At 44.9% G+C, this 14,657-nt stretch overlaps 1 long non-coding RNA gene and 1 pseudogene across 1 annotated transcript; both read left to right on the top strand.

Annotated features, from left to right (window-relative positions):
- The first annotated feature begins 8,846 nt into the window (after positions 1–8,846).
- LOC133005134 (uncharacterized) lies at positions 8,847–10,230 on the top strand. The gene is made up of 3 exons (XR_009678355.1): positions 8,847–9,049; positions 9,124–9,189; positions 10,045–10,230. It is a non-coding gene; the product is annotated as an uncharacterized LOC133005134 (long non-coding RNA).
- Positions 10,231–10,406: 176 nt separating this feature from the next.
- Positions 10,407–13,952, top strand: LOC133004596 (NLR family CARD domain-containing protein 3-like; annotated as a pseudogene).
- Positions 13,953–14,657: the final 705 nt, after the last annotated feature.

The raw sequence follows: 14,657 nt of genomic DNA, 5'->3' as shown, positions 1-14,657 counted from the left end.
GTGTGTTTAACAGAAGCCAAAGTGCTTTCATACATGTGACTGAAATGATGCAGGAGGCTTTAAAATGTGACACAGCTTCTATAAACTACAGTAGTTGATGTCTTCTGGCTGAAGGAAACACAACTTCTGGTTAAAATCTGTTTAAACTGTTCGGATCATAAAAGAAAACGTTTTAAAAGTCCCTTAAAAAGAAATAAACAAGGCCCTTTATCATATGAGGAATTAGAAATCCTGAATGTTTGGTTACGTGTGGTTCTTACTGGCCTCTCCTCTCAGAGTTACAGCACGTCTGTATAAATATGCAACATGTATGATATGTTGTACATGTATGTGTGTGAATGTAAACATATGTGCACGGTCACAACTTGATAGCAAATGTAAAAATGTGAGAATAAAGTATTCTCAAATAAAAATGTTTACTGCAGCTCGTTCATCATCACCGAAGGAAAAACTTTAAATTCTCCTGTTGATTCAAAGAACCTCAGCTCGTTAAATTTTAAGATTTCTGGAACAAAATCCTCATCATCTTGAATCTGAGTGAGATTTACTTACGAGCCCAACTCGTCCATGATGTCAAACACGTCCTGGATGTTCTCGGTGTTCTTCTTCCACACGTAGTCGCCCTCCTGACGGCCCATGTCTGCTGGCAGCGGGGGGGTTTCTTTCAGACGCGAGGAGAGAGAGAGAGAGAGAGAAAAAGGCACAAAAATGATGTCTGGATAATAATCCTGCAGTTTAATATCCAGACATCATCAGGGACAAAAAATCCTCAGGGATTTCGGACGAGTCGTGAGACAGCAGGCGTCTCCAGGAGGACGCAGCAGGTCTTTGTTGGAGCTCTAATCTGATCTGGACCTGACTCACAGGAGGGGGGGGGGGGCGGCGTCAGGCTCTGAAAACACTGGACAACTCTGCTGGGCATGAACACGGGGGGGAGCAAGAATACAATCTGTGCATTGGAATTTCTCTGCACTGCCAGGACCAAAATATTAAAGATTAAAAGTTCATCAGTAATAATAACACAGAGTTCTGATGTGTTATAGTTATATAATGAGCTGGTCCAGTTTGAGAACACTTATCTAATGACTGATCCCACAGAGCAGCAGGTACCCAGGAGGATTAGCACACTTTAAAACAAACAGGTTATCCACTCCAGTTTCCTGCCTTCTTTTCTCTTATATAATGGATTAGTGACTCTTCACATGGAGGCCTGACCTTGTCACGGATCTCTCTGCTGGAGGAGGAGGAGGAGGAGGAGGAGGAGGAGGAGGAAGAGGAGGAGGAGGAGCAGAGACTCGTACCTGCAACAGGTCGAGCAGGAGAAAAACCTGAACTGCCAGAGAGCGGAGGCACTTGTTGAGCATTAAAGCAAAAGTCATGAAATCTGTGGATAACAACTGGAGGGAAAAGCTGTTGTTGTTTCTGCTCCTGCATGAATCCACATGTAAACAATGTAAAACATGATATCTACATATTAAAGCCTGATTCTAACTCAGTCTCTCTCCACTCACTGATGAGCTCCGATGTCTCTGATGCTCTCACATCATCACAGAGGATCAACTACATTCTCATGGAGATTAAAGCACAAACAACACGATGCAGCGTCACAACCTGAGGCACTGATCCAGATTTCAATGCAGAGACTTTAACAGTAACTCCTCCTGTTCTTCACCCCCCTCATATCTACAGGTAAATGCACAGAGGATAATGTATAATAATAAAAACAACACCTCTCGTGCCACAAGTCGGCTGCAGCATCAGATTTCACTCTGCGGCAAAAACCCGTGGCTGGTCAGAGATTCAGCTCAGACTGGAAACCACTCAGCCAACGTCTCTGAACACAAGCAGGAATCACAACATTCTCCTCAGAATACAAATGAAGCAGCTCTGGTGCTCGGCAGGAATAAAAGAAAAAAACACACAAATCCTCAAAAAGATGCAACTCTGCAAACGGTTTCTAATTCCTCCAGATACAGGTGGTTCCTCTGAGGGAGCAGATGCTGCTGGGACATGATGGGATGGATGTGCTGGGACTCACCTGGACTCTGTGCACTGCTGCAGGAGCTCGGCTTCTCTGACTCTCCTGTGCAAAGCTCGTCCTGGTCTGCACGGATTAATGCGTCTGGGACTCGACTAACACCTGTGGTCAGGTCGGAGATTACATCCATGGAGAGGTGGGGGGGGGGTGGACACTCTCACAGGTGGAGAGGATCCAGCTCAGGCTGCTGCTGCTGCTGCATCGCTCCTCTCTGCTCACAAGCTGCAGGTTTATGAGGAGAAAGTGAAGTGGAGCAGGAGGAGCGACTCCTCCACAGGAACCTGAACCTCCACGAGCCGGTGCGTGCACGTGTACGCGCCCAGCAGACTGAGCACGCTCCTCAGCACAGAGAGAAGAGCATTGACTTTTTTTATTTTGGCTCTGCACCAAATTGCACACACTCTGGAAATCACAATATTAAAGCAAGTGAATCAATAAAGAGAAGCTGGTGTTTTCCTCCAGGTCCAGAGGCGGATCCATGATGATTCAGTAAGTTTACTGTTAGCTCTTTGCATTTGAGCAAAGCCACAAATCATTGGATATATCTTCAAAAAAAGCTTGGCAGAGAATCATTCACAAATTGTCATATTTCTTGATTTATTCATTTGTTTAAATTAATAAATCAAGGCCCAGGCCCTGGATCCGCCCCTGCTTGGGTCCTCCAGGAAACTAAAGGGAAATCAGTTGAGTTGTTTTTGAGTAATCCTGCAAACTAACATTCAAATGCAGGCGTAACTTATTTAATAATGAAGCAACATAAAGTAAGTATATGTACAACATTACACCCTCAAATTTCTGTGCTTTTATATTTGTACATTTGTATATTTCCATGTAGGTATATTTGTTATTTATTCTCAACCTGGAAACCCAAACTTTCTACTGAACAGATAAAATAACATATTAATGATCTATGAAGGACAAATTTAAATGATCTGTATTTTTATTACATATCATTCATACACTTGTTTCTGACAGCAAACGATTGAGGGTTCAGCATCTTGTCCAAGGGCACCAGGAAGACAGAGTTGAAGAACCCGGGGATCGAACCACCGACCTTCAGGTTAGAGGTCACACAAACTGATGTTTCCACCACTGCAGCTTGTCCTGTATAAACCTGCAGCAGTGAACACTGTGGTCTTCAGAGGGGACAGGTAACAGGCTTATGTATTAATCTGCATCAGGTAATCATGTCACCTGCAACATGAGCACACACACACACACACACACAGACACACACACAGACACACACAGGTCATCGTGACACAGTCGGCCTCCTCTGTTCCTGTGTTTACTGAACACAAACCAAACCTGCTTGTTCCGTGCAAAAAATATCCAGAGATATTTCAGATCCGCAGCTGCAGACTCGTCCTCAAGGCCGATAAACTCCCCCCCCCCCGACCCTGTGAAGAACATCAGCAGTCAGACTTTCTCATCGTGTTGTCATGGTTACAGGTTCAACGGGTTGTCATGGTAATTTCCCATTTGTGGTGTAATTTTCTTTTGAGAACCAGAATGTGATGAAGTCTTTTCTCCAATCAGGAGAGCAATCACAGTGATTACAGGGATACGGCTTTTACTGGATCTATCGGTCAATGGTCCAAAATTACAAATTACAAAAAACAAATGCAGTTCTATACACATAGGATTAACTATTAACATGTTATTAGTCAGAGATATTATGAGGCTTGTCCTGTATGACACCCTCTTCTTTACCAGCTACGGTCACTCAATTCAAATTCTACTATTGAAATTTGTTTGGTCACATGAGTTTGTGGCACTGACAGAAATAAACGCTGTTTTTCTATAAAATTCGCCGCTGATTGGACAGATGCATTGTCCACGTGTTTTGTGTTTTGTTGTTTTTCTTTTGTTCACCTATTTGCTGTTGTGTTGTCGCATCAGAGTCACTGTACATCACACAGGTGTTTAACACCAACGCAAGAAACGGCTTGAAGATTTGTAGAATTCGATCAATGACAGAAAACAAAATGGATAAAATTGTTCATCACGGTCTATTAAATTGGGATATGATTATTGGGATTCACACAGAATCAGTTGAGAAACTCTTAAAAGATCAAATAACCTGACGCACAACTTTCCTTCAACTTCTGTAAATGGACTGAACTGCGTCTGTATTGAAACACAAACACACTCTGTCAATTTATTTTTTGTGAACAAACAGAAAAACAAAACCTCCTCGATGGAGTTAAGAAAGTAGCAACAACACAACGTAATAATATTCCACTACAAGGTGAATAATTCATAAGTGATGTTACTGACGCTTCCACTCACTCCTTCTTCAGCTCCTCCCCCATCAGAGCTGCCTGGAGGAACATATACATATACAGTATATCTATATACTGCAGAAAAACATATATACATACATTCCCAGAATTCTCTACAGCAGCATCACAGTTGATCTGTGCGACTTAATAACTTTCCATCAGGAAGAAAAGAGACGACAAGAAAACACAGGAAGAAACAGGATTGTGTTAGTTTTAGTTTGGTCAGAAGTAAAAGGTCAGAGGTTACGAGTCAGGACTGACATCAGTGATGGCCTTCTTTGCTTTCTCATCAGAGCTGCGTCTGTCCTGTATGGCCTCCTCCACCTCTCCTGTCAGCACAGACAGATCGGCCTCCATCTTCTTCTTGTGGTTCATCAGACCTGAGTTCTACAAGGAACAGGAAGCCGACATGGAATCAGTCACCGATCGATCTGTGAGTTAATCAGAGAGTTTATCGACGATCAGCCGGTTCCCAATGAATCTCACCTGTGTGTAGAGCACGTTCACTCTCTCTACGACAGGGGTGTCAAACTCAAATAGGCAGTGGGCCGAAATCAAAAAATTGCTTCAAGTCGAGGGCCACATGGGTTCAACGTTTATTGAAAACTTATTGAAAGAACCTTAGTGCACATATTGAACCTGGAACTAACAAGGCCTATAGAGTATTGCCGATAAAAAATTAATTATGAAATAAATGAAAACAAATAATAAATAATACATAAATAAATATAAAAGTAATAAAATCAGTTTCATTAATTGCTTTCTGGCTTTATCTGCAGTATTTCCAGAGTAATTTCCACTGAAAACATTTTCTACAGGCAAACAACAGACAAAAATAATTGACTTCAAAGAAAAATCAAATGTCCTGTAGTAGCAAGAGAAAAACAAGTTTCCCTGCAGCATCTGCGTCTCCCACAGGGGCAGCTTGGTTTTAAAGCCCTCACTGTAGCGTACATGTCAGTGACGACACGGCCCCGCCCCCCCCCCGCCCCTGAAGCTGCAGGTTGAGCGCATTCGGGTGGCTCGTGATGTCACACAGACACGTTGTATTTCGGAGCTTTCAGAAAAGACTTGAACTGGCGGTGATTTAAACCTTTGGCTCTGATTAAGTTAACCGCTAATGTTATGATGCTCATCACATGTTCCTTTTAAGGCTTTGCCACACAACGACTCCTGGTGTATGATGCAGTGATAAGCTGTCAACTCACTTTTTTCCTCACTTTTTTCCTCCTTCATCTTTTCTCGGATCCACCTTTTACATCCGGGAACCTATACTCTGCCTCCTACCTGTCTTGAAAGCTCCTGTTTCCAAATGCCACCTTTCGTTTAGACATTTTTGGGAGAAGGATAGTTGAAAGTTGTCACAAGTGATATGTGATACAGACTGTGAGGTGCGCGGTCGCGGGACCGTGATTGACGTGCCGACACACGGGCAGTGCATTGTGGGATCTGTCATTCACCATTGACCCGCCCACTCGTCAGCCAATGAGAGCCTGCTATTGGTCTAGAACTGTCACGTGCCCCATCCCGATGTGTTCACTGACCCTCAGGAATTGTCAGTACTTATATTTTGTATTGAGAACTTGCAAAACACTGCCGGTGATCCAGTTTAACTGGCGACAAGATTAACTGGCGATTTGTTTACCTTTTTCCAGATGTTGATGGTGGGTTGCAGTGCTGGTCGCAGATTCGTCATTTTCACAAAGCGCATGTGTGTGAAGTGCGGTGATCTACTGAAGGTCTCGCTGAAATAAAAATCCTACAAAAACCCTTCCCGAGTACATGTGTCCGTGTCAGTATCACGTTGAGACAGCAATATATATTAAATGTTAAAAAAAAAGAAAAGAAAACAGTACAAAACTCTTGACCGGGATTCGAAACAGTGACCAGAAGCACTATCAGCTTCTGATCAGATGACGATCGCACTACGTCACCGAGCCGCTGAAATCTTCGTCGAGTGATAGATAAATGTCTCGTTCTTTGCTTTGTCAGCTGTATGTCACCAGATGTGCTTTCGGGTAACGCCCAGATCAACTGGTGATAGTCCCAACACAGACAAAACGCATGTTTACTTAATACCAGGCTTTACAATCTATTGCTCCTCTTCATGGGAGACACAGGGAGTTCTGAAGAACACACACGTGTGACCAGCTCCACGCAAAGTGCTTGTGTTTGACGCTGGTGATCATTACAACGCGCACACACCAAAGCAGTGTCAGATGTAAACATCGCCTCACAACAACAAGGCGGAAGCTCCAGCGGTGTTTTTATGAGTAAAGTTGGTGAACGTGCTTCTAATGGACGGGTGAAGCTTCACGTGTCCTCCTGTCGCTGCTGGGTAAAGTCAGCAGACGTGATTTTAAAACACAGATTATAATAGTGATAAATAATAATAATAAAACTATTTATATTTTGTTGTATTTTCACAAACAATGTGGTCTGGTGATACAAGCAATTGTGGACGCTTCATGAAACATCATCATTACAAATAAAGTGCATTTTGTGTCACTATCATCATATCTGTGGTCCACACCAACCATGATATCAACGAGCACATGAAACGCCCACTCATAGTAAGCAGGCGAACTATGAGTGATGTCATATATACGTGTGGTCGGCACACGGGCGCAGCGGTGTCCAAATGTGTCAAGTATGAATGATAACTCCGAGTTTTTGGGGAAATTGTGACTGTCAAAAGTTAACCTGGGCGTGTTCCCTGACACAATAACTCAAGGTAAGATGTGCACAGGCTTCACAGTCAGCGGATCATAAAGGTGACTCAGTTTCCATCCTCGATCAGTGGCGCAGTGGGCAGTGCCATGGGCACTACGTTCCTTTTTATGTGAATCACAGCAGATCGATTCCCGTGTTGGGAATTCTTTCACATTTATATTTAGTCTGAAGATGATGAAATATTTTTAAGGCTGATGTTTCCTGACGCTTCCTCATTTGGTTGTATCATCACACCACATTGTTTGTGAAAATACAACAAAATATAAATTGTTTTATTATTATTATTATTTATCAATATTTTAATTTGCCAGAGTTGTCATAGTTACACAGGGAACTGTATTTACTCCTTCGACTGACACAGCACCAGCATAGCACGCAGCCATCTGACAGCAGAGAAAAACACATTTGCATTACAGAAACTATGAAAAACAAACACACCCGTCCTCTGATGAGCGTTTGAGTTGTTTTCATTCTCCGATGACTGAACCTGATCACCGAGAACATCTTTTAAAACCACGTCTACTGACTTTTACCAGCAGCAACAGGAGGACATGTGAAGCTTTACACGTCCATCAGAAGCACGTTCACCAACTTTACTCATAAAAACACCGCTGGAGCTTCCTCCTTGTTGTTGTGAGGCGATGTTTACATCTGACACTTGTTCTGTGTGTGCGCGTTGTAATGATCACCAGCGTCATACACAAGCACTTTGCGTGGAGCTGGTCACACGTGTGTGTTCTTCAGAACTCCCTGTGTCTCCTATTTTTTCTTAAAAACATTTAATATATATTGCTGTCTCAACGTGATGCTGACACGGACACATGTACTCGGGAAGGGTTTTTGTAGGATTTTTATTTCAGCGAGACCTTCAGTAGATCACCGCACTTCACACACATGCGCTTTGTGAAAATGACGAATCTGCGACCAGCACTGCAACCCACCATCAACATCTGGAAAAAGGTAAACAAATCGCCAGTTAATCTTGTCGCCAGTTAAACTGGATCACCGGCGGGCCAGCTCTAATAGTAAATAGATTTTATCATGCGGGCCACATATAATTCATTCACGGGCCACATGTGGCCCGCGGGCCTTGTGTTTGACACATGTGCTCTAGATCTATAAACCAACACTGTGACTGGACGTGTTTCACACCAGAGTTTCTGAGGCTCATTTAAACATCATGATGAATCACATTGTACGGCTCAGTCCCAGGAGACGCTCCCAGTCAGGACTCAGTGTGAAAGATCTGGATCCATGATCCCACACCGTCCATTAGGAACTAAACACATGATTCTAAGTTTATTATCGACATCATAACATCACAATAAAACATGAACTATGAACCAATTCATCTTCATGGGTATGAACTGGACTTTGAACTGGTTTCAAGAGAGAACTGGTTCCACAGGGAGGAGGAGGAGCCTGAGAACAGGGAGGAAGAGGAGCCTGAGAACAGGGAGCGGTCAGACTCCATTTTCACCTGGACGAGCAGAAGGAAGGAAAGTGAGCAGGTGAGTGTGAACACAACTTTCTGAAAGTTTTACTGTCTCACTCTCACACCTGCTGTTAACATCCGTCTGCTGATCACATGACTCTAAGTTTGTCAGTTCACACCTGGTGACAGACGTCATGTGATCGGATCCCAGAGACAGATGTGAACAGCAGGTCTGGATCAAAGAGCCTTCAAAGGACTAATTAACAGAGTTAACTCACAGTTTCACTTTTTATCTTCATCTGTTCATCAAGTGTTTAATAACACAACGTGTTTTCACAATCATACGTTACAGCAGTGGTCACCAACCAGTGGAGAGTCTTCACTGTGGATCCCAGTAAAGCTCTGAGCCAGATACACACACGCACACACACAGACACACACTCACACACAGAGTCATGTGATTTCCAGTAACTGCCGAGCGGAGGAGGAGTCTCCAGTGAAAGTGAAAGTGTTCAGACTCGTTCTAACTACGAGGAGCAGACGTGAAGTCTGAGGCTGGTGAGTGTTCAGCAACATTTATATTATTCATTGTGTTTAATAACAGAACGTGTTTTCACCATCATACGTTACAGCAGTGGTCACCAACCAGTGGAGTCTTCACTGTGGATCCCAGTAAAGCTCTGGACTCACTGGCTGAGGTGTGAGTACACACACACACACACACACACACACACACACACACACACACACACACACACACACACAATCATAGAACTGAGTGGAGATACAGAGTGCTGCTTCAAGCTGCTGACTGATGTGCTCTCAGTGTTACTGTCTATAAAGTTCTGTAATTCATTTCCAGCCTTTATGACGTGAACATGATACTAGATGTTGAGTTTCCTTCTCTTAGTGGCCGGGGGTTGAAGGACACATGAACTTTTACAAGCTTGTATTAATTAACTTTAATGAAGTTGATTGGTTTGAGTGTAGATCAGGAAATGCTCAAGTTGCAAAAATACTTCGTTATTCAACGTTTGTTTATGGCTCTGCAGGTTTATTGGTGGATTTAAAAAGATATGACATGAAAAGGAAGTTTATTATTGTACTTGTACACTAGTACACCTCCATACCCTTATTGACTGGTACCCTAAAACATATATTCATATGATTCATTTAATAATGTACTCTAATAATGTACTAATGGCTGAATAAATCAGGTGATTGATTGAAATATCCCAAAATAATTGAGGCTTCCTGAGGTCACATGAGAAGAGAGAGACAATGTAAAGTCAGAGAGAGAGAGAGAGAGAGAGAGAGAGAGAGAGAGAGAGAGAGACTCTTTTCCTTCCTGAGGTTCCTTGTATATAAGAAGTCCTGTGTACTCAAATAAATACCAGTACTACAAACTATGAAGCCCTGCATCTATTTCACAATAAAAACATTTAAAAATAAATGAATTGATTCAGTCGACAGAAACGCTGGAGTGCTTTTATTTGGAAATAGGTCGGCTACAGGAAGTGTTTAAATATTTGTGTTTGTGACGTTTTCAACAGATAAAGATTGAAACTGGTGTGAAAGATCATTTCACTGTGTTCTGCTTTAAACTGAGCGCAGAACCAGAAGGAAATAGACCAGACCTTGAATATCTAGAAGAGCAGCGCGGCCTGAACCACAACTGAGCCGCAGCCGGCCCGGTGCAACATGGACGAGGACACTTCAGAGCAAGTTGGACCCTCACACACAAAGTAAGAGACCTGCTACAAACATGTGAAGCTCCAAACTGAATCCTCACAGAATGAACCAGTGAATGATGTGTTCTGAAAGAAAACATGTTTGTGTTTGCAGAGGTCAGAACCACAGACTGAGAGCAGAGTCTCCAGGGTCCAGCTGTCTGTCTCTGAAGAGTGACCGGTCCATGGATCCTCCTTTCAACTTCAGTAAAGAACCTGGACCCTCACACACAAAGTAAGAGACCTGCTACTGTCGGCGTGGTCGTTTATCCTAAATATGAGATGATGAGCCGAACTCGGTTTTGTTCAATCAAGTAGTTATTTAGAAAACAATGAAAGGTATGAGCAGCAAAACAACGGGCATCCATCTCACTGCCCGGAATGCTAGCAGCCCTGGACAGTCTCAAGACATCAGAACACAAAACCCATCAGAACGCATCCAACAGACGGCGTCTGTAAGATTTTATAACAGTCCCTGGTTCCTCCTCGTGCGCAGGCGTAGTCCATCCTCTTGGCTTTGGAATAAGGAAGTGACAAGGAGCCACTCCCAAGGCCTTGACACAGCTGCTGCTACGAGGGCCAAACTATTGTTGTTGGAGAAAAGATATTATGTTCCTGCTATATCGGCTGTACGTTGTGTTTGTACAGACATTCGAAACAACTAAACCAAAACAAAGAAACAACAATGTGACGCACATACATTCTAATTTCAAGATTAAACACTAGGAAGGAAAAGGTTATTATTAAATCATTTGTGTGCAGGCCATTATCTGGCCCAAACTGCCCCCCCCCCCGAACTTTATTGCATAGAGTTCAGTCAGACCCACACTAGCTACATTTTCAAACCCTAACACTACAAACATGTGAACCTCCAAACTGAATCCTCAGAGATTGAACCAGTGAATGATGTGTTCTGAATAAAAACATGTTTGTGTTTGCAGAGGTCAGGACCACAGACTGAGAGCAGAGTCTCCAGGGTCCAGCTGTGTGTCTCTGAAGAGTGACATGTCCAGGAGACAGCCTCTTAACTTCAGTAATGAACCTGGACCCTCACACACAGAGTAAGAGACTGTTTCTACTGTGACCTGCTCTGAAGAGGATCTTGTTTCCTCTAGTGTGGCCCCTGCATTAGGACACAGCTTCATTGAAGTTGGTGACTAATCTCTCAGAATCACTCAAAGAGCTCAGACCTTCACCAAGAACCAACACGCTTTTTATGAAACCACTTTGAAATCCAATAGAGACTCATTTTGATTTGGATCTGCACCAAATTCCACACACTGGTAAACATCAGTCCTCTGAACATGTTTGTGAAAGAGGAACCCCCCCCCCCCCCGATCTGGTTCACAGACCACAACCTTCCACCAAGTTTACTGGTAATCTGTCGTTTTTTATAATCCCACTAACGAACCAACCAACACACAAACATACTGGGTGAAAACAAAACCTCCTTGACAGAAGTGATGACAACCTGTGACTGTGACATGTGAGTTATCAGGAGATGTCTTCACAGGGAGAGGAAGAGGAGTCATGTTTCTGAGGAGGAGCAGTCGTCCTGCTGTGCTTCGTGTCAGGACGTCCTGAAGGATCCAGTGTCCACCCGGTTTGTACACCGGTTCTTCAGACTGTTGACCTCATCCTGGGACCAGTCTGGCTCTTCAGGAGACTCCTCCTGTCCCCAGTGTGGACAAAGATCCAGAACAGGAGCTGGAGGGCAGACAGCAGGTCAGAGCAGCACTGTACATTTGTCTGCTGATGTCTTCACTTCTGACATCAGCACATGTGGTTTTATTTTGTTCCTTCATACAGCATCAACATTTAACATCGTTATAAAGCACAAAGTTAAAAAGCTTTTATTTCTGTAGTTTTTCTGTATCTGATGAAAACAATCAGCAGATTCTCAGATTCTCTGTCTCTGACATTGTTTCTTGTCTTTCAGCAGATCATGGTCTGCAGGAGGTTTTAGATGAACATAAGCTCAGTCTGAGGAGGAGATGTGAACATGTGACTGAAGGAAGTGATGAAACAGGAAGTAGAACCCTCCTCAACAGGATCTACACTGAACTCTACATCACAGAGGGACAGAGTGAAGAGGTTAATACTCAACATGAGGTGAGGCAGCTTGAGACGGCTTCCAAGAAGAAGATCCTCCACGACACTCCCATCAGGTGCCACGACATCTTTAAAGCCTCCACTGACCAGCAGAGCAGCATCAGAGTCGTCCTGACCAACGGCGTCGCTGGCGTTGGAAAAACCTTCTCGGTGCAGAAGTTCACTCTGGACTGGGCAGAGGGTTCAGAAAACCAGGATGTGGGTTTGCTGACTGTGCTCTCGTTCAGGGAGCTGAACCTGGTGAAGGACCAGCAGCACAGTCTCCTCACGCTGCTCCGTGTTTTCCATCCAGCGTTACAGAAGCTCACGGCAGAGACGCTCGCTGTCTGTAAACCTTTGTTCATCTTTGACGGCCTGGATGAAAGCAGACCTTCTCTGGACTTCAACCACAGGGAGCTTGTGTCTGAGGTCACACAGAGGTCATCAGTCAACGTGCTGCTGACAAACCTCATCCGGGGGAATCTGCTTCCCTCGGCTCTCGTCTGGATAACCTCCAGACCTGCGGCGGCCAATCAGATCCCTCCTGCATGTGTTGACAGGGTCACAGAAGTACGAGGCTTCACTGACGCCCAGAAGGAGGAGTACTTCAGGAGGAGATTCAGTGATGAAGAGCTGTGCAGCAGAATCATCTCACACATCAATACGTCCAGGAGCCTCCACATCATGTGTCAAATCCCAGTCTTCTGCTGGATCAGTGCTACAGTTCTGGAGCACATGTTGACCACAGACCAGAGAGGAGAGCTGCCCAAGACCCTGACTGACCTGTACTCACACTTCCTGCTGGTTCAGACAAAGAGGAAGAACAACAAGTACGGTGAAGGACATGAGACGAGTCCACAGCAGCTGACGGAGGCTGACAGGGACGTTCTCCTGAAGCTGGGGAGGCTGGCACTTAAACATCTGGAGGAAGGAAACATCATGTTCTACCAAGAAGACCTGGAGCGGTGTGGTCTTAATGTCACAGAGGCCTTGGTGTACTCAGGAGTTTGTACTGAGATCTTCAGAAGAGAGAGTGTGATCTTCCAGAAATCAGTCTACTGCTTTGTTCATCTGAGCGTTCAGGAGTTTCTGGCTGCAGTCTACATGTTCCACTGTTACACCGAGAGGAACACAGAAGAATTCAAGAACTTCTTGGGAACATATGGGAACAGACACAGTATCTTCTCCTGGATGACCTCCTGAAGACAACCATTAACAAATCCCTCACCAGCACAAATGGTCATCTGGACCTGTTTGTTCGCTTCCTTCACGGCCTCAGTCTGGAGTCCAACCAGAGAGTCTTAGGAGGCCTGCTGGGTCGGACAGAGAACAATCCAGAGATCATCCAGAGAGTCATCAACAACCTGAAGGAGATGGAGAGTTATAAAATGTCTCCTGACAGAAGCATCAACATCTTCCACTGTTTGACTGAGATGAACGACCACTCAGTTCATCAGCAGATGCAACAGTTCCTGACGTCAGAGAACAGATCAGAGGAGAAACTCTCTCAGATCCACTGCTCCGCTCTGGCCTACATGCTGCAGATGTCAGAGGAGGTTCTGGATAAGTTGGACCTGGAGAAGTTCAAAGCATCAGTCGAGGGTCGACGGAGACTGATCCCAGCTGTGAGGAACTGCAGGAAGGCTGTGTGAGTGTGTGTGTGTGGGGGGGGGGGGTGTATGTGTGTGTGTGTGTGTGTGTGTGTGTGTGTGTGTGTGTGTGGGGGGGGTTGTGTGTGTGTGTGTGTGTGCGTGTGTATGTGTGTGTGTGTGTGTGGGGGGGTTGTGTGTGTGTGTGTGTGTGCGTGTGTGTGTGTGTGTGTGTGTGTGTGTGTGTGTGTGTGGAGGGGGGGGTTTGTGTGTGTGTGTGTGCGTGTGTGTGTATGTGTGTGTGTGTGGGGGGGTGTATGGCGGTGAGGGGGTGTGGGGGTGTGTCTGTGTGTGAGTGTATGTGTGTGTGGAGGGGTGAGGGTGTGTGTGTTTGTGTGGGGGGGTTTGTGTGGGGGGTGTGTGTGGGGGAGTGTGTGTGTGTGTGTGTGTGTGTGAGGGGGGGTAAGTGAGTGTGTGTCTGTTGTGTGTGTGTGTGTGGTGGGGGTGTGAGTGTGTGTGGGTGTGTGTGTGTGTGTGGGGGGGGAGGGTGTGTGTGTGTGGGGGGAGGGGTGTGTGTGAGTGGGGGGGAGGGTGTGTGTGGGGGGGAGATGTATGTGTGGGGGGGAGGGGGGGTGTGAGTGAGTGTGTGTCTGTTGTGTGTGTGTGGGTAGGTTTGTGTGTGTGTGTCTGTGTGTGTGTGTGTGTGTGTGTGTGTGTGTGTGTGTGTGGGGGGGGGAGGGGGGGGTTTGTGTGTGG

The sequence above is a fragment of the Limanda limanda genome, chromosome 7 (assembly GCF_963576545.1).
Source record: "Limanda limanda chromosome 7, fLimLim1.1, whole genome shotgun sequence".
In the NCBI taxonomy this organism is placed as follows: Eukaryota; Metazoa; Chordata; class Actinopteri; order Pleuronectiformes; family Pleuronectidae; genus Limanda; species Limanda limanda.
The sequence above is the reverse complement of the archived record's forward strand: the minus strand, read 5'-3'. Positions and strand labels throughout refer to the sequence as shown.